The sequence below is a fragment of the Aegilops tauschii genome, chromosome 1 (assembly GCF_002575655.3).
Source record: "Aegilops tauschii subsp. strangulata cultivar AL8/78 chromosome 1, Aet v6.0, whole genome shotgun sequence".
Classification (NCBI taxonomy): domain Eukaryota; kingdom Viridiplantae; phylum Streptophyta; class Magnoliopsida; order Poales; family Poaceae; genus Aegilops; species Aegilops tauschii.
Genome location: NC_053035.3, coordinates 146,432,275 through 146,456,816, shown reverse-complemented (window position 1 = coordinate 146,456,816; position 24,542 = coordinate 146,432,275).

The window sequence follows — 24,542 nt, the reverse complement described above, 5'->3', positions numbered from 1 at the left end:
TGTCAGTTTCTCTCGGAGCAGCCAACCAACTAGTGGTTGTAGGGGGGCGGCTATTTATAGCCTAGGGAGCAGCCCGACATGATAAGACATAAATGCCCTTCAATGATATGACTGTTAGGTGGGTAGATATTTCGGGACAGCTGGCGCGTAGCACAGCATCGGTCAGAAATTTGAGGTTCAAATTCCTCAGGGCTATCATGTTCCTCACTTGTAGGCAATCTGCACTGGTGAATTCCTAACTCCTCAGTCAGATAAATTCCTTAGAGACCATCAGAACTTCGTCTCTATCAATGAAAAAATTGACTGAACTGTATGAAATTTCCAATGGCTTCACTCGAAGGGATTGGTAGGTGTAGGATTTTGAGGTGAGCATCACATGGAAATTTTTCCTTAGTTTTTCCTTGACCCCCTTTAACAGTACGGTGTTTCCTATGACTCAAGAAAGAGAAAATGAAACTATGAAAACAAAAGTCGTCACGCTTCATGTTCCTCGCATGAATACCAAGTCTTCAGGGTCACACCAATTTCTTCACTTTCAAAGTCTTCAGAAGGTCTTCAGAAATCCAAAGTCTTTAGTTGAAGATTCATTTTTAGGGGTCGACTTTCTCTGTAAATATCAAACTCCTCATAGACTTATAGACATGTGTACACTCACAAACGCATTAGTCCCTTAATCTATAAGTCTTCAATACACCAAAATCACTACGGGGCACTATATGCACCTAAAATCTCCCCCTTTTGGCGATTGATGACAATATAGGTTAAGTTTTCAACGGGGATAAACATATGAAGTGTAAATGCTAATATTGAGGAATTTGATATCAAGATATAGAAGAACTCCCCCTGAAGATGTGCAAAGTGAGGAATTTGCTTTTAAAGCAATGCACATTTGAAGAGTAGAATCATGGAGATCTCCCCCTATATCTTGTAATTCATACACGCATTTAACATATGATATGAAGAATTTGAAATGCATGATGAAATATGGTGACTGATGTAATTCAGCATGCGTGCATTAACATATATGAGGAAATAGCATGCAAAAGAACACAACAAAAGTATCAGACCACCATCGGGTTTAAGTTTACAACTTGATCCAACAAACTCTTCAAAAGAACAAGAGTTGTAAGTTAGAAAAAACGCCCATAGATAGAGACCCGCTTGAAGACTAACTCAAATTTCTCCCCCTCTGTCATCAAATGACCAAAAGTGACGAAAAATGAGGACTAACGCCCCTGAAGGATATCACGAAGTGGATGTATGAGCGCGAGCGTTGTTGGGGTCGGTTGTTGAAGTAGGGCCTGCCGCAGTGTCGTCCAAATCTTCATGCTCATCAGTCTCACGCGATGAAGAATATGAGCTGGCCACCAAGTGAGGAACTTTGACTTTCTTGAATTTCTTCGACGGTGGCTGAGACCAGTCAAAGTCCTGCTTGAAGCCCAGGTGCGATCAAATACTTCATGGAGATAGTAATGGTTCTTCTTCACTGAATTCTGAGTGATGGTCATGTTCTGAAGAATTGAACCAAACTGTCTTTTTACGCACTTATGGTTGCGATCGACCTTTTGGTGAAGACTGAGGAGTAGCTCACGATCAGTCATCACCCTTGGAGCTGTGCCTTGAGGATTTTGCTTTGAGGCATTGGCGGCAGAGTCATGAGTGGCAGAGCCATCATTAGTGGAGTAAGATGCAGCTTTGCAGAACTGACCATCCAATGGACGAACACCTTCATCAATAACAGCAGGTGCCTTGCCCTTCTCATCAGCTGAGGAAAATGCCCGCTTGAGGACTTCGATAGGGGGCAAGTAGCTGAGATGATTTTGAAAGTCAGCCTTGTAATTGATTGAAGACCTTGATCTGAGGAATCTCATAATCCAAGGAGCGTAAGGCTTCAATTCAAAAGGCGACAATGCCACATTTGCCAGAGTCCTCATGAAGAAATCATGGTAGTTGATTGGAACTCCACGGAAGATGTTGAATAGCAAATTCTTCATGATGCCAACGACCTCTTCTTCATTCGAGTCGTGGCCTTTGATGGGACTCAATGTCTTGGTCAGAATGCGATAGACAGCCCGTGGCACATATAACAATTCCTTCATGAGGAATTTGGTTCTTGGGGCTTGACCGGGCTTCAGAGGTTTCATCAAAACTTGCGTGTAATGGTCAGATAGCTCAGGTTCATGATAGATACAACGTGCACCTTCAAGGAGAGGACTGACAGACAGGGCATGAAGCAATTCAGAGGCCGGTGCTTTGAAGTGAGTGTTTTCTGTCATCCAGTCCAACACCCAAGAGTTCACATCTTCAGCATTTCCTGTGATGTGCAGTGTTGCGTAGGACTGAAGAATTAGCTCTTCATTCCAGTCTACGATGTCGGTGCAGAAGTTTAGCAGCCCAGCTTCATGAAGCACATTGAGGACTGGCGTGAAGCAAGGCAGTGATTCCATGTCCACATGAGGAATATGCTCATGGTCAAAGACTTTGTCCTTATCGAAAAGTAGTGAAGAATAGAAGTTGGCTTGGCTTGCGGTCCAGAAATGCTTCCTTCGCAGACGAGCATAGTCTTAAGGATTGTAATCTGTGAAGAATACATGCTCATGGAAGAAATCATCAGCCTTGAAGTTCTGCTTCTTGGAGAAGGGATTCTTCGGCTTGGGCTGAGGAGTGTCAGTCAAAGTCATCACAGCCTCAGGAATCACATTCTCAGGAACCACAGGCTGAGGAATTTTAGTTTTTGCTTCAGTAGCAGCCTGGGTCTTCAATTCTTCATCACATTGACATCAGCACTAGTGGCTGGAACTTCTTTAGGAATGGAAGGAGTGGAGTGAGGTTCTTCAGAACCCATTTGAACTTCAGTGTGCACTGGGGACTGAGGAATTTGTTGCGGTGGCGTGAACATGGGAGAGTTGGGGTGTTGACTTTGCCAAAAGTCATCATTCATCACAGGAGTGGTGCTCCCAATGTCCACATCTTCATCTTCTTCATTCAATTCTTCAACGCTTGCCTCAACAGCTGTGAACTGAGGCATAGGCAATGAGATGACTGGGGTTGAAGGTATATTATCCACTTCAATTTCTTCGTCCAACTGCTCTGAAGAAGCAGCAGAAGGAATGTCTTCATCAGATCCACTTGGGATCTCATAATCTTCACCAAAGGGAACGAGTTCCTTTGATGGCATACTTGAGACAGGAACAACATCAATAGAATTCCCAAAAGAGCTTGTCAATGTCTTCATCTTTTTCGATGCTGAAGAATCTGATGAAGCAGATGCTTTCCTTTTCTTCACTGCTGCTCGCTCTGCAACCTTGGTTTTCTTTGCTTTTGATGCAGAAGGAAGAACTGGACTTGGTGTTGTGCAGGAGGAGCAGAGGAAATTGGTTCATTTACCTCAAGCACAACAGATGCAGTTGGCCTGGTTGGTTTAGTTTCTTCAGGCTCAGTGGTTGATGTCTCAGTTTGCCTGGATTGTTCCTCAGGTGCAACACTAGTGGTTGCCCTGGCAGTTTCATCAGCGGCTGGAATAGCTTCATCAACCTTGGTACTAGCAGTTTCATCAGCAGCCTGATTTTCATCAGCGGTGCTGGCATGTTCTTCAGTGGGCTGATCAGATGCTTCACCCTGAAGAGATTCATCATTTGAAGTGAATTTTTCAGTTAACTTCACAAATATGACTTTGGCTCCAAGCTAGTCAGCATAGTAGCGATCAAATTCATCACTAAGATTCTTGATCTCTAATTGCAGAGCTACAAGTTGTTCAGGTGAAAGCTTCAACACATTTTGCTTTAGAAAGTGCTCTTTCTTGTATTGTGCTTTCTTCACCTTCCTCCCCTGTTCATTTTTCCATTTCTCCTCACCAATGAAGGCAGTCAACATATGAATTTGACCAGGAGTGAGGTTCATCTCAGGCAAAGGTGTATTGGGGTCCTTATGCCATAAGTCGATGAAATCGAGGATCAACTTTGGATCCAACATCAATGGCACATTACTGCCTTTGGCTCTAGCGGCCCTTTGTTGTCTGTCTCTGATCATTTCGGCGAGTTCCTCATCATCAGCTTCGTCATCACTGGACGGTACTTGGAAGGCGACCTGCTTCTTGTGAGGACTTGGTCTAGTGCCTCGTCCAGCAGTGGACTTGGTCTTTGGCAAGGTGGGGTTTGTTGAGGAATGTGGAGGAGCTGAAGAACTTGCAGAGGCTCTTGAGGCAATTGATTTGCCTATGGTCCTTTGACACAAGGCAAGGTGCACAGGTGCGGAGGACTTTGCCGGAGGAGCTGAGGACTTTTGAGTAGCAGGAGCAGCATGAGGAATTTTCTATGAGGGATTTGCAGAACTAGGCCGTGAGGGCATTTTTGAGGTGCTTGGCCATGAGGGCATTGAAGCAGAAGCACTGGGCTTGTGTGCGGGCTTCTTGGGCATAGCCTTCTTAGGATTGCTAGCAGAGGCCTCAGTAGTGGCAGCAGCAGAATCTTCATTGAATTTGTTCACTGCCTCTTTTGCCATTTTGGCCAGTTTAGCTTGACGCTTGGCCCATTCAGCGGGAAATTCCTCACCGCATCTGATGCTTGAGGGATCAGCTTCTTGGCCAGGTGCCAGTGGAGGTCTTGGGCATGGAGGGTGTACAACGAATTTCTTCATGTACTTTGGAGTGACATAGCGATATTCCCTCCATTCTCTGGCCCATCTCCTCTCTATCTTCTGAATGCGCACTTTGCGCTCATTCTTCGTTTCATGAGGAGGAGTCCAGTACCCTGCATAGATGTCATCAGGAATCTCAAACCCAGTGTTGACTCCAGGTTTCTTCCCTCCCTTCTGAGGTTTCTTGCAAGTCAGCCATTTTCTTCAGCTGAGGAATCTGAACAATAGAATTCTCTGAAGAGGTATGCAACTTTTCTTCGAGGAACGCTGCAAATGAGTTAAGTTGATGAGAACCTAGTGATTCAGCAGCAGACATGTGTACCTGTGAACAGAGTATAGTTGTGAAGAATTTGGAGAGGTCATATGCGTTCTCAGAAGTTTTTGCAAATAGAACAAGTTTGAGGAATTTGACCAGATGTGTCTTGAGGAATTTCACTAAGCGTTCTTTGTCTTAGGTTCCAGAGTTGTATAGATTGAAAATCCACACAATTGAGGAATCTTGAAGAAAAACGTTGCTTAGGGAAACAGATCAAGAACAGATGTTTGTGTGAGGTGTTTAGAGTGTGAAGATTGAAGAATAAAAACCTTTTGAAGATTTTGTAGAAATCATAAGAATCAACCAGGGCAGTAAAAATGACTTTTAATTACCCTTGACGAAGAACACGACAAACTGAGAATAGTAGATTTGAATCTCATCGGTTTAGATCTTCCACGCCCTAACTTGGCAGAGGAAGACAACTACGGCGGCGGCGGGGTGAGGAAATCCGCGGCCGGCGCGAGTACGACGGCGACGAGGTCGAGGCAGCGAAGCTCTTCCTCACCGGCGACGATGGAAGTAGCGGCAACGCTAGGTTTTGAGAGCTTGAGCGAGGGAGTGAGGTCGAGCAGAGTAAAAACAGACTGAGGAAGGGGAGGGGTATTTATAGCCAAGGTGAAAAACCGTTCGCCCAAGGAAAATGGACGAACGTGCCCCTGACCCTTCTCATTCTTGTTACATGTGTCACCCACATACCGTGAGGTGGAGATCATGTGAGATCGTGAGTGAATAGGATAATCATATCGAGGAATGTGGAACGGTTTGAGCGGCAACAGCCGAAAATTCAGATATGAAGATTTTAGCATTTCGTTCGCAAATTCTTCAACTGACAAGGACACAGTGAAGATTTTGAACGGGTTTCAAATAGAACGCACATGAAGAATTTGTGAACAGACTGGGTTGAGTTTAGCATAGAGGGGGAAGGGTCCGATCACATTCACTTAGCAGAAAAAAACAACTTGAAGAACTAATAATAAGTGAATGTTGTAGAGGACATAAACTCATATATATATATATATATATATATATATATATATATATATATATATATATATATATATATATATATATATATAGCCAATGAAGAAAAATGGCGGAAGCAATGAAGATAATGCAAAGTTGAAGAAATTGAACAACTGAGGAATTTCAAAACTGAAGAAAAACTCAGATTGAAGATTTTCAAGTTTTGTTGGTGGCGTAACCCACCGTATAAGAATGCTGATTTCAGACGCCGTGTACAATTGTCGTAGGGCTCTGAGAATCAAATTATTTGTTAATTTCTTCACACTTAGATTGTTTGTCTTCATTGATTGAAGAAAAACGTTACTTCGTGTGTTGCACATCTAAGTCATCAATTTTACATAAGTGTTAGGATGTGTGTCCTTTTCAAAGGACATTCGAAGATTCTAAGATATTGAGCTCACACCGCAACTTGCTAAATCTCTTCTCATCCAGGGGCTTTGTGAAGATATCGGCTAGCTGTTCTTCCTTCTTCACGTGCTCGATGGAGATGTCGCCCTTCAACACATGATCACGAAGAAAATGGTGACGAATCTGAATGTGCTTTGTCTTCCAGTGCTGAACTGGGTTATGAGCAATCTTGATGGCACTCTCATTGTCACAATAGAGTGGCGCATTCTTCACATTGATGCCGTAGTCCTTGAGGGTTTGCTTCATCCATAGCAATTGAGCACAACACGAACCAGCAGCAATGTACTCAGCTTCAGCAGTAGAAAGTTATACGCAGTTCTGTTTCTTCGAGGACCAACAGACCAAGGATCGTCTGAGGAAATGGCATGTGCCTGATGTTGGCTTACGGTCCACACGATCACCAGCATAGTCAGAGTCTGAATATCTAATGAGATCAAAAGCCGAGCCCTTGGGATACCATAATCCAAGTTTTGGAGTGTGAGCTAGATATCAAAGAATATGCTTCACAGCCTTATGGTGTGATTCCTTCCGTGTTGCTTGAAAGCAGGCACACATGCAAACACTAAGCATAATATCCGGCCTAGATGCACATAAATACAATAAAGAGCCAATCATGGAGCGGTATGCCTTATGATCGAAGTCAATACCATTTTCATCAGTGCATAGATGGCCATTTGTGGGCATAGGGATTTTGACGCCTTTGCAATCTTGCATGCCGAATTTCCTCAATACATCCTTGAGGTATTTCTCATGAGATATGAAGATGTCGTTGCGCTGTTGACAAATCTGAATACCTAAGAAGAATTTCAACTCTCCCATCATAGATATTTAATATTCTTCACTCATCATATAGGCAAATTCATCACTGTAACGTTGGTTCGTACAGCCAAAGATGATATCATCAACATATATTTGACACACGAATAGCTCATCATCATAAGTTTTGGTGAAAAGAGTTGGGTCAAGTGAACCGGGTTTGAAGCCTTTCTTCATGAGGAATTCCTTCAAAGTATCATACCACGCCCGAGGGGCCTGCTTGAGGCCATAGAGGGCCTTATTGAGTCTGAAGACTTTGTTAGGATGCTTTGGATCTTCAAAACCTTGGGGTTGAGCAACATATACTTCTTCCTCAAGCTTACCATTGAGGAATGCACTTTTCACATCCATTTGATATAAGATGATGTCATGATGGTTAGCATAAGCAAGTAATATGCAAATAGCCTCAAGTCTAGCAACAGGTGCAAAAGTTTCATCGAAATCAATTCCTTCAACCTGTGTGTAGCCTTGAGCTACAAGCTGTGCCTTATTCCTCACCACAAGGCCATTTTCATCTTGCTTGTTGCGGTAGATCCACTTTGTGCCGATGATATTGTGCTTGCGAGGATCTGGTCGCTTGACAAGCTCCCAGACATTGTTGAGCTCGAACTGATGTAGTTCCTCTTGCATAGCTTGAATCCACTCAGGCTCCAGAAATGCTTCATCTACCTTAGTGGGCTCTGTGATAGAGACGAAAGCAAAGTGCCCACAAAAGTTAGATAAATGTGAAGCTTTTAAGAGTGTGAGAGGACCTGGTGCATTGATGTCGCTGATGATTTTCTCAATCTGCACTTCATTTGCAACGCGAGGATGAGTGGATCAGCATTTTCTTCAGAGCCATTTTCCTCAGGGACACCAGCATGATGTTCTTCACGGTCTAGAATGACTTCTTCAGCAGATTCTTCGGTAGGAATGACATCCTCAGTAGCCTTGAACTTGATTGTTTCCTCAGGTGACTGTTCATCTAGCACAGGAGGTAGGTGCTCTCTTTGCGAGTCATTAGTTTCATCGAACCGCACGTCTACAGTTTCAACAACCTTGTGGAGAACATTGTTGAAGACTCTGTAGGTGTGCGAGTCCTTTCCGTAACCAAGCATGAAACCTTCATGTGCTTTCGGTGCAAATTTAGAATTGTGATGAGGATCTCTAATCCAACATTTAGCACCGAAGACTTTGAAATAACTCACATTGGGTTTCTTGTCAGTGAGGAGATCATATGCAGTCTTCTTGAAGAATTTGTGAAGATATACCCTGTTGATGATGTGGCACACAGTATCAATTGCCTCAGTCCAGAAATGATGAGGCATCTTGTATTCATCAAGCATAGTGCAAGCCATCTCAACAAGAGTCCTGTTCTTCCACGACGCCATTCTGCTGAGGAGTATAAGGAACAGATAACTCATGAGTAATACCAAGTTCATCAAGATAGTCATCAAGACCAGTATTCTTGAACTCAGTTCCATTGTCACTTCTGATGTGCTTCATCTTCACACCAAAGTTGGTTGAAGCCCTCGAGGAAAATCGTTTGAAGACTTCCTGCACTTCACGTTTGTAAGTGACAATATGCACCCATGTGTAATGAGAGTAATCATCAACAATAACAAAGCCATATAGAGATGCTTCATTGGTGAATGCAGAATAATGGTTAGGACCAAAGAGATCCATGTCAAGAAATTCAAATGGATGAGTGGTAGTCATGATAGTCTTCGTGGGATGCTTGGCCTTGGTCATCTTCCCAGCTTCACAAGCACCGCATAGGTGATCCTTGAGGAATTTGACATTCTCAATGCCAATGACATGCTTCTTCTTCGCGAGCGTGTGCAAGTTCCTCATGCCAGCATGACCGAGTCGTCGATGCCATAGCCAGCCTTCTGAAGCTTTTGCAAGTAGGCATATAGCAGGTTGTGGTCCTGTAGAGAAATCAACAATATACAGATCTCCTCTCCTAAAGCCTTCAAAGACTTTGGAATGGTCAGCTTCCATGGTCACAACACAACGATACTTGCCAAAGATAACAACCATATCAAGATCACAAAACATTGAGACTGACATGAGGTTGAATCCTAAGGACACGACAAGCATGACTTTGTCCATGTGTCTATCCATTGAGATTGCAACCTTACCTAGACCCAATACCTTGCTTTTGCCTTTGTCAGCATAGGTGATATGCTTCAGATGTGATGGAGATAAGGGAGCGTCCATCAATAAGTTCTTGTCACCAGTCATGTGATTTGTACATCCACTATCAAGGACCCACTCAGTGGCTTTGGGTTGATCATCCTGCAGATGAATTAGTGTAGCTTACGAACTCATATACTTCATCAGTGAAGAATATGGCATCAAATTCATCAGATCAATTTCATCAAGCAATAGAACAGATATAGCAAAATGAGGACGTGAGAAATGAGAATTCATTTCTTCATGATTAGCTTGCGCCCTTTCAAGCATATTCAGGTCTCCAGCAAATTCTCCAAACGCTTAAGTACGTCTGGAGACCTGACCCTGCATAAGAGATTAGTTCTTTTTCTTCACCACCCACATCTGAAGGGGTGGCAAAGAGTTCATCATTCTGCAAGCTCCATAAGAGAAAGGTGGCATAGAAGCCAGTGCACTTCGTTTCACATAAGAGGAGTTAGGTTAAGCATATGAATAAGCAGAGAAATTCTTTGAGGACTTATGAACATAATGGTTTGAAGAATAATGCACATATTCATAGCCCTTAGTTCTTCCCTGTGAAACAGAAGTGTTAGCACAATGATGTTCATATGAGGACTTTGAACCTTTTAAGGAATTTGGTCCGTATGAGGACTTGGATCCATATGAAGAACTGGATCTGGGGTTCCTATTCTTCACAGGTGGTGTCATCATGGCATTCACCGGAAAACTTTCAAGGCATCTTTTGGGAACCCAGATTTTCTTCATAGGGGAACCGTTCTTGCAGTTAGTGCCAACAAATCTAGCAAATACTTCACCATTCTGATTTTTGAATAGCTTATAGTTGGAGTCAAATGACTCATCAGAAGAATGAGGAGATTCACATGTAAAGCCATATAAAGTAGATGGATCTATTGGAGGTCCCTTTGCAGCAACCCATGAGGTTTTGGGATACTTCTGAGGCTTCCAGTATGTTCCATCAGCATTGAGTTTCCTCTCAAAGGCAATACCCTCTTTCCTAGGGTTCCTGTTGAGGATCTGCTTTTTAAGCACATCACAAAGAGCCTGATGCCCTTTGAGGCTTTTGTACATGCCTGTCATATACAATTCCTTCAGCCATGCATTGTCAGTGATACTAGTAATATCCTCAGATGAGGAATTAGTGATAGCAGAGACAGGTGAAGAATTTGCAGCAATAGAAGCATTTGAACTTTTAGGTGAAGAATTAGCAGATTCACATTCAATGCACTTCAAACATGGAGGAATAAATTCTTCCTGAGCAGCGCTGATTTGTTGTGCAAGTAATGAATCACGATCCTTCTGAAGATCTTCATAACTCACCCATAGCTTCTCAAGATCTTGCTTTCTTTGAAGAAATTCATAAGAAAGCTTCTCATGATCAGATAAGAGAGTGTTATGATGACTCTGAAGATTGTCAAACTTGGACTGAAGTCTCTAAAGATTTTCAGTCAAAGTTTTAGTGCGATCCATTTCTTCACCCAACATATCATCACTTTTATCTAGCATATATTTAACCTTTTCAAAAGCCTTTTGTTGTTTCACGGCAATCTTAGCAAGTTTAGAGTAGCTAGGCTTGAGGTTTTCATCAGATTCATCCTCACTTGATTTAGAGGAGGGATATTTGAGTACCTTGGCACCCTTTGCCATGAAGCAATAAGTGGGAGCGTAGTCATCATCGTCGTCATCAGCTTTGTTGTGGAAGCCATTTTCTTCAGTGTTGAAGATGGACTTGCTGACGAACGCAGTAGCGAGGGCTAAGCTCACCACACCAGATTCTGACTCCGATGCCTCCTCTTCCTCATGTTCCTCAGACTCAGCCTCAGAGTCCATTTCCTTGCCAATGAATGCCCGAGCCTTCTTGGAGCTGCTCTTCTTGTGAGATGAAGACTTCGAGGATTTTGATGATGAGGACTTTGAAGATTTCTTCTTCTTCTTTGAGTCATCAGAACTGTAATCCTTGTATTTCTTCTTCTTTGATTCCTTTTCCCACTGAGGACAGTCTTGAATGTACTGACCGGGTTTATTGCATTTGTGGCACAGTCTCTTCTTGTAGTCACGGGATGAGGAATCATCACTTCTTGAGGATTTTCCAAAGCGACCACATCTTGAGAACTTTTGGAATTTCTTCACGAGCATTGCTAGCTCCTGGCTCAGTTCTTCACGGTCACCAAGGCTGCTACCAGAATCTTCACCTTCAGATTCAGACACCGCCTTGGCCTTCAGAGCACGTGATCTGCCATAGCTCGTTCCATAGAGATATCTCTTCTCAGCAAGCTGGAACTCATGAGTGTTTAGCCTCTCGAGGATATCAGCGGGATCAAGTGACTTATAGTCTCCACGTTCTTGTATCATCAATGCCAGAGTATCAAATGAGGAATCAAGCAATCTCAGCAATTTCTTCACCACCTCATGGTCGGTGATGTCAGTGGCACCAAGTGCTTGAAGCTCATTTGAGATGTCAGTCCGGCGATCGAAGGTTTGCTGAAAATTTTCGTTGTCGAGTCTTTTGAAGTGGTTGAAGAGATTGCGAAGAACGTCAACTCAAGAGCCACGCTGTGTTGAGACTCCTTCATTGACTTTGGACAGCCTATCCCAGATTAGCTTTGCTGTCTCCAAAGCACTCACTCTTCCATACTGCCCTTTGCTCAGATGGCCACATATGATATTCTTCACTTGAGAGTCGAGTTGCTTGAATCTCTTCACGCCAGCAGCCTTGATGGTAGGAGTGACAGAGGGGACGCCATTCTCCACAATGTACCAGAGATCGTTGTCAATTGCCTCAAGATGCATGCGCATCTTATTCTTCCAGTAGGGGTAGTCCGTCCCATCAAAGATAGGACACCCAGCAGAGACCTTGATCATACCTGTGGTCAACATAACTAAAACTCCAGGCGGTTAAACCAAAATCACACAGAACAAGGGAGTACCTTGCTCTGATACCAATTGAAAGTGCGTTAAGTCGACTAGAGGGGGGTGAATAGGCGATTTTTATGAATTCTTCACTGAGGAATTTCAGGGTGGGGAAATTCCTAAGCGAAGCACTACTTGCAGCGGAATAAGTACTCAGATGCAGACATGACATAACATAAGCATGGACATCATGATGAAATGAAAACGAACACAGAGTACAGAAAGCGTAAGCACGGGATAAAACAGGGTGAAGACAAACAGACTGACGAAATTGAACTGAGGAAATTGAGAAAGTCTTCAGTCAAAGTCTTCAAACAGATATGAACAAGCACACAACATAGTAATGAGGAAATGAAAGGGTTGAGGAAATAGAACCAGTAGGCTTGGTGAAGACACTGATTTGGTAGACCAGTTCCAACTGTTGTGACAGTTGTACGTCTGGTTGGAGCGGCTAGGTATTTAAGCCTGAGGACACACAGTCCCGGACACACAGTCCTCACCGTATTCTCCTTGAGCTAAGGTCACACAGACCTCGTCCAATAACTTGTGGTAAGTCTTCAGGTGACTTCCAAACCTTCACAAACTCGGTCACTCGGCGATCCACAATTTCCTCTTGGATGCTCTAGACCATGATGCCTAACCATCTGGAAGATGCACAGTCTTCAAAGGTAACAAGTGTCGGATCCACACAAGATCAATCTCTTCAGTGATGCTCAATCACTTTGGGGTTTGTAGGTGTTTGGGTTTGGGTTTTCCTCACTTGATGATTTTCGCTCAAAGTCCTCGGAGGATGGGATGCTCTCAATGACAAGTGTTAGTTTCTCTCGGAGCAGCCAACCAGCTAGTGGTTGTAGGGGGCGGTTATTTATAGCCTAGGGAGCAGCCCGACATGATAAGACATAAATGCCCTTCAATGATATGACCGTTAGGTTGGTAGATATTTTGGGACAGCTGGCGCGTAGCACAGCAATGGTCGGAAATTTGAGGTTCAAATTCCTCGGGGCTATCATGTTCCTCACTTGTAGGCAATTTGCACTGGCGAATTCCTAACTCCTTAGTCAGAACAAATTCCTTAGAGACTAGAAGAACTTTGTCTCTGTCACTAAAGAAATTGACTGAACTGTATGAGATTTCCAATGGCTTCACTCGAAGGGATTGGTAGGTGTAGGATTTTGAGTTGAGCATCACATGGAAATTTTTCCTTAGTTTTTCCTCGACCCCCTTTAACAGTACGGTGTTTCCTATGACTCAAGAAAGAGAAAATGAAACTACGAAAACAAAAGTCTTCACGCTTCATGTTCCTCGCATGAATACCAAGTCTTCAGGGTCACACCAATTTCTTCACTTTCAAAGTCTTCATAAGGTCTTTAGAAATCCAAAGTCTTCAGTTGAAGACATTCATTTTTAGGGGTCGACTTTCTCTGTAAATATCAAACTCCTCATAGACTTATAGACCTGTGTACACTCACAAACGCATTAGTCCCTTAACCTATAACTCTTCAATACACAAAAGTCACTAAGGGACACTAGATGCACTTACAGTCACTGATCCGGCCAGATCCCATCCATCGGCCGAAAGGGAGGACGTGCATTGTTGCTCCGTTCGACGGTGTCGAGGCAGCACATCCCGATCAGCGGTACCCGCCATTCTCTCTGACCAAGCTTCGGTGTGGTAGGGGAGATCCCGCCCACCGACGCCATCCTAGTTACATCCCGATGACCCCTAGGTACAGCTTCCTCCCCTCCAGCCTTGCTCCACTGCCATCTTCCAACGTCGTTGCATGTGGAAAATCCTGCATGTGGATCTTCCCTAGTACTTTTCCCAAAACGTAGCTCGGTCGGCATACTTTCCATGTTGCAATCTCGTCCTCACACCGTTTTAGATAAACAACTGTGTTGCTATCTTCCCTTAGGACAAGGAATATGCTTCTTTTTTGTCAGTGTATGTGTCATAAATTGTTACTGGCCAGTAATTGTTTCCTTTCTACCTCTTTTTGCAAACAGGGCTATCCATTTCACCTCGTTGCTATTGCGACCTTTTGGTGAACTGCACGAATCCTTTTTTTCTTAAGAGTGTTTTGTGCGATTTTGCTGAAATGTCACACGGGCAATGTTTCTACATATAAGTGGGACTGCACAAAGGGAGATTGGTTTTGCTCTATCCTCCTTATCCAACTCCAAGCCTAATCTTCTGCAACTATTTGCTTAATCTTCTCCAACTAGTTAGTCTTAAGAGAGACTGCAAAAGTGACCGGCTTCTATTTGTGTCTTTATTGTTTCATCAATAGTCCTCTATTATTGTAATCACACTTACTCGATATCTTTGGAATAGGAACGCTCAGCTCTATTTTAGTACAACTACACAAAATGATCAGAATGTTCCATGCTCCTGACAGCTATTTTTTTCAAACCTGTCTTGTTGATTTAGACAGAGCCGTGAGGAAGTTGCTGCCAATGAAAGCATGGATCAATTTTTTTTATTTCTTTATAACACCTTCTCACAGCTTTGTCTTCAGTTGTGATGTAAATATTAGCTCCGATATGCTAATCATTGAGATGCATTAGCAAGGAAGTTAGTTTTTTGTGTGAAAGAGCATGGATGTTAGTTTCCTTTCTATTTGATTGATGTTGTAATGAGACAACCTTCCAGCTGGTAAGACACATGAAACAAAAGCTGAAAGCTTCATAGCATTGTACAATTTCATGTCGCTGAAAAATTATGGTATGTCAATTATGTAAAAAAAATGCTGGAAGCTTGATAGCATTGCCAGAAGCCATTCAGCATCCGGGTCCATGTGCCATGCACCAAATTAGAGTTCACAACCGCATAGGAGACTCAGCCCGGTCGTTGCGCCGCACTAATAGTGAGTAATGAGCAGTCAAATCATAAGCCCCAACTTTCCCACAGTAAGTTGCTCAGATAAAGCAACCATCATTACGCTCTTCTTTGAATCCGCTCCTACTAGTATGAAGGTGCAAAACCAAGTGCGTGTATGGCCTGTCGGTCAACGCGCTTCCTCTTGGCATATCGCTGACATGTGGGACTGGAGTGTGAGCAAACCGATCTCAATTGATGGCAAAATGGCCAACCCGCCGCTCCTTGAGAGAGACGAGGAGCGAGAACATAGACGGGCTAGGTGTCGCATGGAGGCCAAGAAATATTAGAGCATGGTTGATCGATGTCATCATTACATGTTCAATGTTTTTGAATAGTACCACTTCATTGGGCTGTCGTTTTCCGCACTTCTCCGGAATAAATGTGTACTTTATCACATACTAAAATAAAATAAGGGTGTAGACGCTCCACCATGTGGTTCCTAGTACTACAGCATATACTAGTAGTACTACTCATACTACTAAACCTTGCGCTTGGCTCTTCGCCTCTTCGGGAAGTCAAACAATGATGGTACTACAGTGTATGCCTCTGGCAATCTGACACCGAATGAACTGTTGCACGTCCACTGCCTGGCCGAGGGAGAGGTTGCATTAGTCAAAAGCATCTCCTCATCCTGCGAGCCACCGCGCTTGTGGTAGACGGAGAGGATGTAGTATAATAAGCAAGCTTCACCTCGTCCTGCAAAGCTTCTCCTCGTTCTGCGAGTTGACGGGACACAACTAAGTAGTGCTAGTCCGTACTGCCTCCTTTCCGGTTAATATGGCTTAATTTTTTGCGGGTAAATGAGGGAGGTATATTCATATAAAGGCATTATTAGGACAATCAGCCAAGAGACTGGTCACTAGGAAGCTAGGTGTTTCATCAAGCCAGCTCTCAGTCACATTCAAAGTGCAAGCACGCTTTGCACAAAGATGCGCCGGAAGGTTTGCTGACCTGTTTACATGCTGAATAACAAAAGAAGAGAAATTATTGCTGAACTCTCCTATTTCTAACAGGATAGGAGCGAGAATTAAGCGAGAATTGTGGCGAGTGTTCCAGAGTGTCACCAACTCCCTACGATCAACTTCCATTATCACATGCGAGAACCCTCGAAGAGAAACAAATGTGTTGAAGATTACTTTATCACATATTAGAATAAAATAAGAGTGTAGATGCTCCACCATGTGGTTCCTAGTAATACCTATATAGTAGTACTAGTAGTATGTAATACTCATAGTACTGCTAGTAAACCTTGTGCTTTGCTCTTCGCGTCTTCGGGAAGTCGAACAATGATGGTACTACAGTGTATGCTTCTGGCAATCTGACACCGAATTAACTGTTGCACGTCCACCACCTAAGCGAGGAGAGCGTACATTAGTCAAAAAATTCTCCTTGTCCTGCGAGCCACCGTGTGCAAGCTTCTCCTCGTCCTGCAAGATTCTCCATGTTTTGCAAGTTGTCGGGACACAACAAAGTAATGCTAGTCCATACTGTTTCCTTTCTGGTTAATATGGCTTAATTTGAAATGAGATAAATACACTAGTGGTCACTGTATATTTGTAAAAATACGGTCATTGGAATCCATAATACGCTCATTGCGGTCAATCTATACATTTTTTGGTGTTTATACGGTTACTAGCTCACCCTGGCTCGGTACGTGTGTGCATGCACATGTAGGTTGACCGTGAGTGTGTGTGTTCCATCGTGTGCTCGTGCATGCATGCATTAGGGTGCCGTGCACGTTTTTGTGTGCATGTGTACGTGTGACTATTGCATGCATGCATGAGATTGTAGTCCCTCGCATTCACATGTTCATATTTCAAAGCTTTGTCAAAGTGTTGCATGCAAGGGTTAATCATTCGTTGTTCAGACATGCATTACCGATATTAATACGTTGGTAAAGACAAATTCTTGAGGAAAATGAGCACATGAATTGAGTACAAAGGGGACCAATAAACTAGGACAGAGGGAGTACTACTAGTAGTACTAAACCGGAAGGAGGGAGTAGATACGTAATAATTGGCGCTCGGAGCCTTGGCCAATGGTTCTTGTTACTCCCTCCTTTCCGGCTTATAGGGCTTAATTTGAAAATCTCTTCAACCAAGGTAGATGATGAATGATGGAATTAATTCCATAGTTTGCAAAAGTACTTAATTAGTACTCTCATTTTTCTCAAATTTTTGTGTATACCGATGCATTAATTATACCACATGCATGCATGGCCACTTAATGACCAAGAACTTCTACATGCATTAGTGAGTTTTTTCTTCATCCTTGCATGCAGTGATTTAATACACCTTGAAATCTGAACATGTGATGGTAAGTACTACTCATGTGATGGTAAGTCATCTTAGGTTGTGCACCGTGACCAAGGCAAAGGGAAAACGAGAGATTCTAATGCTTATTTGCTAATTAATAGCATTGCATGCAAGGAACTGACCACTGCATGTCATGTTTGAAAGTCTCAAGTCATTGGAGTCATACACGCCCCACATTTCTTATTGGTTGATTCCTTTATTTATGTCAAGAAACAAGGTGAAAGTTAATGCACCGCGTCTAAGTGTTTTGGGATTATTTGGTTTTCGTAAGATGACTTATACACCTAGACGGAGGGAGTAGTAGAATTGAGACTTACAAAACAGAAAAACAAACTTTTTTAGATGAGCCATATAAACCAGAAAGGAGGGAGTATTGGACAGGATGTGCGTAGAGGCATTTTGTTCCGTTTACTCATGCGTACACCATTAACCTTCAAATCGAGATCATGGTATCACCAACTCACTATCTCATTTAGAAAACAAGTGATAGATCAATGATTCAATGACCTTCTCTTTTCAACGACCAAGTATTAGCATGGAAATACGAGCACCGTATAACAAACTCCCTCTGTTCCGTTTTATAGTGCGCATAAGCTTTTGGCCAAAATCCCATAATGTACTGCGTGGACGCAGTTTTAGACGGCATTACCCCTTGCTGAAATGATGGATGTTAGAGCAGGTAGGGCACATAGGAGTGAGCCAACCTGCACGCAGGGTTATCTTGGTCGAAGCATCGTAAGATCCTTTTGCATGGAAATACTACTACTTCTCGGTCGTCAGAACTCGTTTTTTTTTCTTTCGCCGACACGTGGGACATCCAACATCTGGGTCCACGTGCAAGAAAATAGAGATAAGTACAAGTGAGACTCAAGAAGGGTCATACACGTAGGGGGAGTACGTGTAGGGGCCGCGGTAATATGACTAAATGAGCAGTCAAATCACACAGTAAGTTGGTCGGATGAAGCAAACCATCATTTCACTCTTCAGTGACACATACGCAATATAAAAAAGGTTGATATGGAGAGAAAAAGAAAACCGCTCCACTATATACACACTGGTAGGAGCCTAAGCTACAAGCCCGCTTGCTTGGGTTGCTCTCTTCACACTCTCTCGCATAGAACGACGGTGGCCACACCGCTGGTCACAGATCCGGCGTGTTCCCGCCGCCGGGGGAAGGGGAGGATGTTCTACGTAGACGCAGTTGGCAACGGCGAGGGAGAAAACCCATTGTCGATGCATCCCGACCGGGGCTCCCCGTGGTATGGGATGATGCCGCCTCCCACCGCCCTTCTAGCTACACCCCGACGTCCCAGGTACAACTTCCTTTGGAGCCGGCTTGCTCCACTGCCGAAGCTCCCCACGTAGCTCCATCTCCACATGTGGATGTTTCTCTACTTCTACCGGATTCTATTTGTGATGAGTTTATGTTTCATGAACTAGTGCACTGCTATTATTCTAATCACACTTCTTCAATATCTTTTCCAACAGGGATTCCAAGAGGAGTGTCCCTTGCCGGCCAGGCGAGGCCGGCAAGGTCGATACAACAAGCAGGAACGCAACCAAACTGCGCCAGCTGCGCCTTCGGGGCAACTGGAGACCATGGCGCGCACCCCTTCAAGAAGGCCCGGCAAGCCCTGCCCCCGGCAGGCGCATGCCAGATTGCCACCGCTCCACCGCAGCACGACGCGAGTCGCTTATCAATGCGATGTCAAGCCCTCAAGCAGCTAAGTGGCTCTCACTAAGCACGTGGCGTTTCACTAGAGGACAGATCACACCCTTGTGACACCCATCTCAGGGCGTGTCAAGATGATAAGCAAAGCTAGCTAGGCGGTGGTATAAGCTTGCCGGGGATGCACCCCCGCACGCCACCTAAGGTAGCATTTATGGCATTTTGTCCTAAGTGCCAGAGTTAGGTATGATAGCACTGTTAGCTATCTAATCGCGAGATAATGTCTGTTTTGACACTGTGGTTACCCCTTAAGCTATAAAAAGAGGCCCAAGGCAACCTAGAGAGGGATTCGGAAGCATAAAAAAGGAAAATGAAATGAAATGAACAAGAAAAATAAAAAAAATATTGAGAAAACATGCAAAAACCATGCTCGGAATAACTAGAAGAAAACCTGCCCATACAAACCATCATAACAATCATGGAAAGGTTCCAAAAAACCGGTGAAAAAAGACATGCATGGACCGGCCCATTTAGAGTTACAGTGTTGTGGTGGGGTGCGCATCGGTTTGCAGAAAGCACTCTACCGGGGCAATTCCTATTTGGCGCTGCACTAACAGGCGCACACAGCCTGTGACGCCCCCGATTCAATCATACACTAACCATACACACAAACGTGTACGATCAAGATCAGGGACTCACGGGAAGATATCACAACACAACTCTAAAAAAATAAGTCATACAAGCATCATAATGCAAGCCAGGGGCCTCAAGGGCTCGAATACAAGTGCTCGATCATAGACGAGTCAGCGGAAGCAACAATATCTGAGTATAGACATAAGTTAAACAAGTTGCCATAAGATGTCTAGCACAAACTAAGATACAGATCGAAAGAGGCGCAGGCCTCCTGCCTGGGATCCTCCTAAACTACTCCTGGTCGTCGGCGGCGGCCTGCACATAGTAGTAGGCACCCTCGGTGTAGTAGGAGTCATCGTCGGTGGCGTCTGGCTCCTGGGATCCATCATCTGGCTACGACGTCCAAGAAGAATGGGAAAGGGGGAAAAGGGGGAGCAAAGCAACCGTGAGTACTCATCCAAAGTACTCGCAAGCAAGGATCTACACTACATATGCATTGGTATCAATGAAATGGGTAGTATTTATGGACTGAACTGCAGAATGCCAGAATAAGAGGGGGATAGCTAGTCCTATCGAAGACTACGCTTCTGGCAGCCTCCATCTAGAAGCATATAGAAGAGAGTAGATGGTAAGTTCACCAAGTATCATCGTATAGCATAATCCTACCTGACGATCCTCTCCTCGTCGCCCTGTGAGAGAGTGATCACCGGGTTGTATCTGGCATTTGAAAGGGTGTGTTTTACTAAGTATCTGGTTCTAGTTATCATAAGGTCAAGGTACAACTCCGGGTCGTCCTTTTACCGAGGGACACGGCTATTCGAATAGATCAACTTCCCTGTAGGGGTACACCACATTATCCAACACGCTCGATCCCTCTGGCTGGACACACTTTCCTGGGTCATGCCCGGCCTCGGAGGATCAACACGTCACAGCCCCACCTAGACTCAACAAAGAGGTCAGCACGCCGGTCTAAATCCTAAGTGCGCAGGGGTCTGGGCCCATCGCCCATTGCACTCCTGCACGTTGCGAGGGCGGCCGAAAGCAGACAAAGCCCCCTTAATACAAGCGCAGGCTTACGGTCCAGTCCGGCGTGCGCCGCTCCGTCGCTGACGTTAAAAGAGCTTCGGCTAATACCACGACATTGAGTGCCCATAACTGTTCCCGCGTAGTTGGTTAGTGCGTATAGGCCAGTGGCCAGACTCAGATCAAATACCAAGATCTCGTTAAGCGTGTTATTTTGAAGTAACCGCGGACGCCGACTAGGGGAAGGCCCACCTCTCACCTAGGTGGTCTCAACCTGCCCTGTCGCTCCGCCACAAAGTAACAGTCGGGGGCCGTCAGGAACCTAGGCCCACCACTACCGGGATGGAACCACCTGTCCTTTCAGCCCCCACATCGGAATCACTTGCGGGTACTCTACGAGCCGACCCGACTTTAGTCACCACCATGTATCATGTATAATAGTGTAGCATGTATATACCTGTGATCACCTCCCGAAGTGACCATGGCTCGATAATAAAGCATAGCAGACGAACAAGAATGTAGGGCCACTGATGGAATACTAGCATCCTATACTAAGCATTTAGGATTGCAGGTAAGGGTAACAACTGTAGCAACAATGACAGGCTATGCAGCAGAATAGGATTAACCGAAAGCAATAACATGCTACACTACTCTAATGCAAGCAGTAGAGAGAAGGAACAGGCGATATCAGTTTGATCAAGGGGGGCTTGCCTGGAAGCTCAGCAGAGAAGGAGGGGTCGTCAACATCATAGTCGATTGGGGCAGCAGCGGCGTCGGTCTCAGTGTCTAACGAGAGAAGAGGGGGAAGAAACAATAAATATAATGCAAACATATGCATGACGATGCATGACATGACAGGTAACGGCGCTAAGTGTGCCCTAACACGGTATTAGGTGATACTGGCAAAGGGGGGGACATCCGGGAAAGTATTCCCGGTGTTTGGCGTTTTCGGACAAATGAACCGGAGGGGGAATGTTCCATGTTCGCTATGCTAGGGACATGTGGGCGGTTCGTCCAGCGCAGGAGCGGAGCGCCGGTGCAGGGGGCGAAGGAACCGCCGGGAGCAGCCACGGGGAGCGGGCGCGGTGGCCGGAGCTCGGATGTGCGCGGGTGTGGCGCTGTGGCTCGAATTCGAGCAAGTGAAGCAGCTAGGTGGTGTCTACGGACCACCACAAGCACACTTGTGTGCTCGATTTGGCCCAGGTCATGCGCTGCCCACGACGACGACATGGCCGGAGGCAAGGAGCTTGCGGTCATGGCGGAGCTACGCCCTAGAGGACGAAAGAGACGGCGAGTATATGGGGGAAAGGTGCGGGGGCTCACTGATACGTCTCCAGCATATCTATAATTTTTGATTGTTTCATGCTATTATATTATCTGTTTTGGATGTTTAATGGGCTTTATTATGCTCTTTTATATTATTTTTGGCACTAACCTATTAACCGGACGCCCAGTGCCAGTTGCTATTTTTTGCCTATTTCAGTGTTTCGCAGAAAAGGAATATCAAATGGAATAAAAACTTCGCGAGGATCTTTCTTGGAACAAACGCAATCCAGGAGACTTAGAGTAGAAGTCAGAGATGAAACGAGGCGGCCACGAGGTAGGAGGGCGCGCCCAGGGGGAGTAGGCGCGCCCCCCACCCTCATGGGCCCCTCGTAGCTCCACCGACCTACTTCTTTCTCCTGTATATACTCTTATACCCTGAAAACATCCAGGGGAGCCACGAAACCACTTTCCCACCGCCGCAACCTTCTGTACCCATGAGATCCCATCTTGGGGCCTTTTCTGGCAATCTGCCGGAGGGGGATTCGATCATGGAGGGCTTCTACATCAACACCATAGCCTCTTCGATGATGTGTGAGTAGTTTACCACAGACCTTCGGGTCCATAGTTATTAGCTAGATGGCTTCTTCTCTCTCTTTGGTTCTCAATACAAAGTTCTCCTCGATGTTCTTGGAGATCTATTCGATGTAATACTTTTTGCGGTGTGTTTGTTGAGATCCGATGAATTGTGGGTTTATGATCAAGATTATCTATGAACAATATTTGATTCTTCTCTAAATTCTTATATGCATGATTTGATATCTTTGCAAGTCTCTTCGAATTATTGGTTTAGTTTGGCCTACTAGATTGATCTTTCTTGCAATGGGAGAAGTGCTTAGCTTTGGGTTCAATCTTGCGGTGCTCGATCCCAGTGACAGAAAGGGAACCGACGCGTATTGTATTGTTGCCATCGAGGATAAAGAGATGGGGTTTATATCATATTGCTTGAGTTTATCCCTCTACATCATGTCATCTTGCTTAATGCGTTACTCTGTTCTTATGAACTTAATACTCTAGATGCATGCTGGATAGCGGTCGATGTGTGGAGTAATAGTAGTAGATGCAGAATCTTTTCGGTCTACTTGACACGGACGTGATGCCTATGTTCATGATCATGCCTAGATATTCTCATAACTATGCGCTTTTCTATCAATTGCTCGCCAGTAATTTGTTCACCCACCGTAATAATGCTATCTTGAGAGAAGCCACTAGTGAAACCTATGGCCCCCGGGTCTACTTTACATCATATAAGTTTCCGATCTATAATTATAGTTTACTATTTATTTTGCAATCTTTACGTTTCAATCTATACAACAAAAATAACAAAAATATTTATCTTATTATCTTTTATCAGATCTCACTTTTGCAAGTGGTCGTGAAGGGATTGACAGCCCCTTTATCGCGTTGGTTGCAAGGTTCTTGATTGTTTGTGCAGGTACTAGGCGATTTGCGTGTAGTCTCATGCTGGATTGATACCTTGGTTCTCAAAAACTGAGGGAAATACTTACGTTACTTTGCTGCATCACCCTTTCCTCTTCAAGGGAAAACCAACGCATGCTCAAGAGGTAGCACTCACTATGGTCGCAGAGTAGGGGACGGCGAGGTCGGGGACGACTTGGTCACAGTGAATCGGCGACGAGTAGCTCCAGGCACCAAGGACGAAGACGGGATGATGGTGACGAGTTGGGGCAGCGAGGCGACGAACCCAAGGGGTGGAGAGGACCAGCGTGATGTGGCGGTTCTTCTGCTCATGCTAGCACGGAGAGGGAAGGCCGGTGGCCACGGCAACGACGACGAGCTTGGCGGTTGTGGTTCGGCCATGTATGCGGAAGAGGAAAGCGGCGCAAGGGGGAGAGGGAAAGAATGCTAGGGTTCGGCTTGGGTGTTCGAGGGAGGACTTGTAGGCGACGGGGAGGAGCTGGATGGCCGGCACCTGGCCATCCATGGCCATGGACGTGTGAGGGGAAGCCACCTAGCCTCCTGTGAACAGGTGGTGGAAGATGAGAGGGGGAGTTGGGCTGGTTTCTGTTAGATGGGCCAAGTGGAGTAGATTAGGTCTGTTGTTTTGTTCCTTTTTTATTTTATTCATGCTTTATACTGATATGTTTTATTATCTATTTATTATAGTTTTATAAAATATAAAATCAGTTCCTAAAATAGTATTAATACTTATTCTAATGCCACAATAACTTGAGCACCCAAACAAGTTAGTTTAACATATTAGATATGATAAAAGACATTTAATTATTGGTTTTAGCTACTGTTTATTAACTTTAGAGCATTCATTTATTTTATAAAAGTGTGGTTTCTCCACCAATACTTCCTATGGATTATTTGGCACCTTACGAACACTTTTGTTTTAATGTTTGAAATATTTTACCGTTTAACTCAATTTTGAATTTTGAATACAAACGGGAT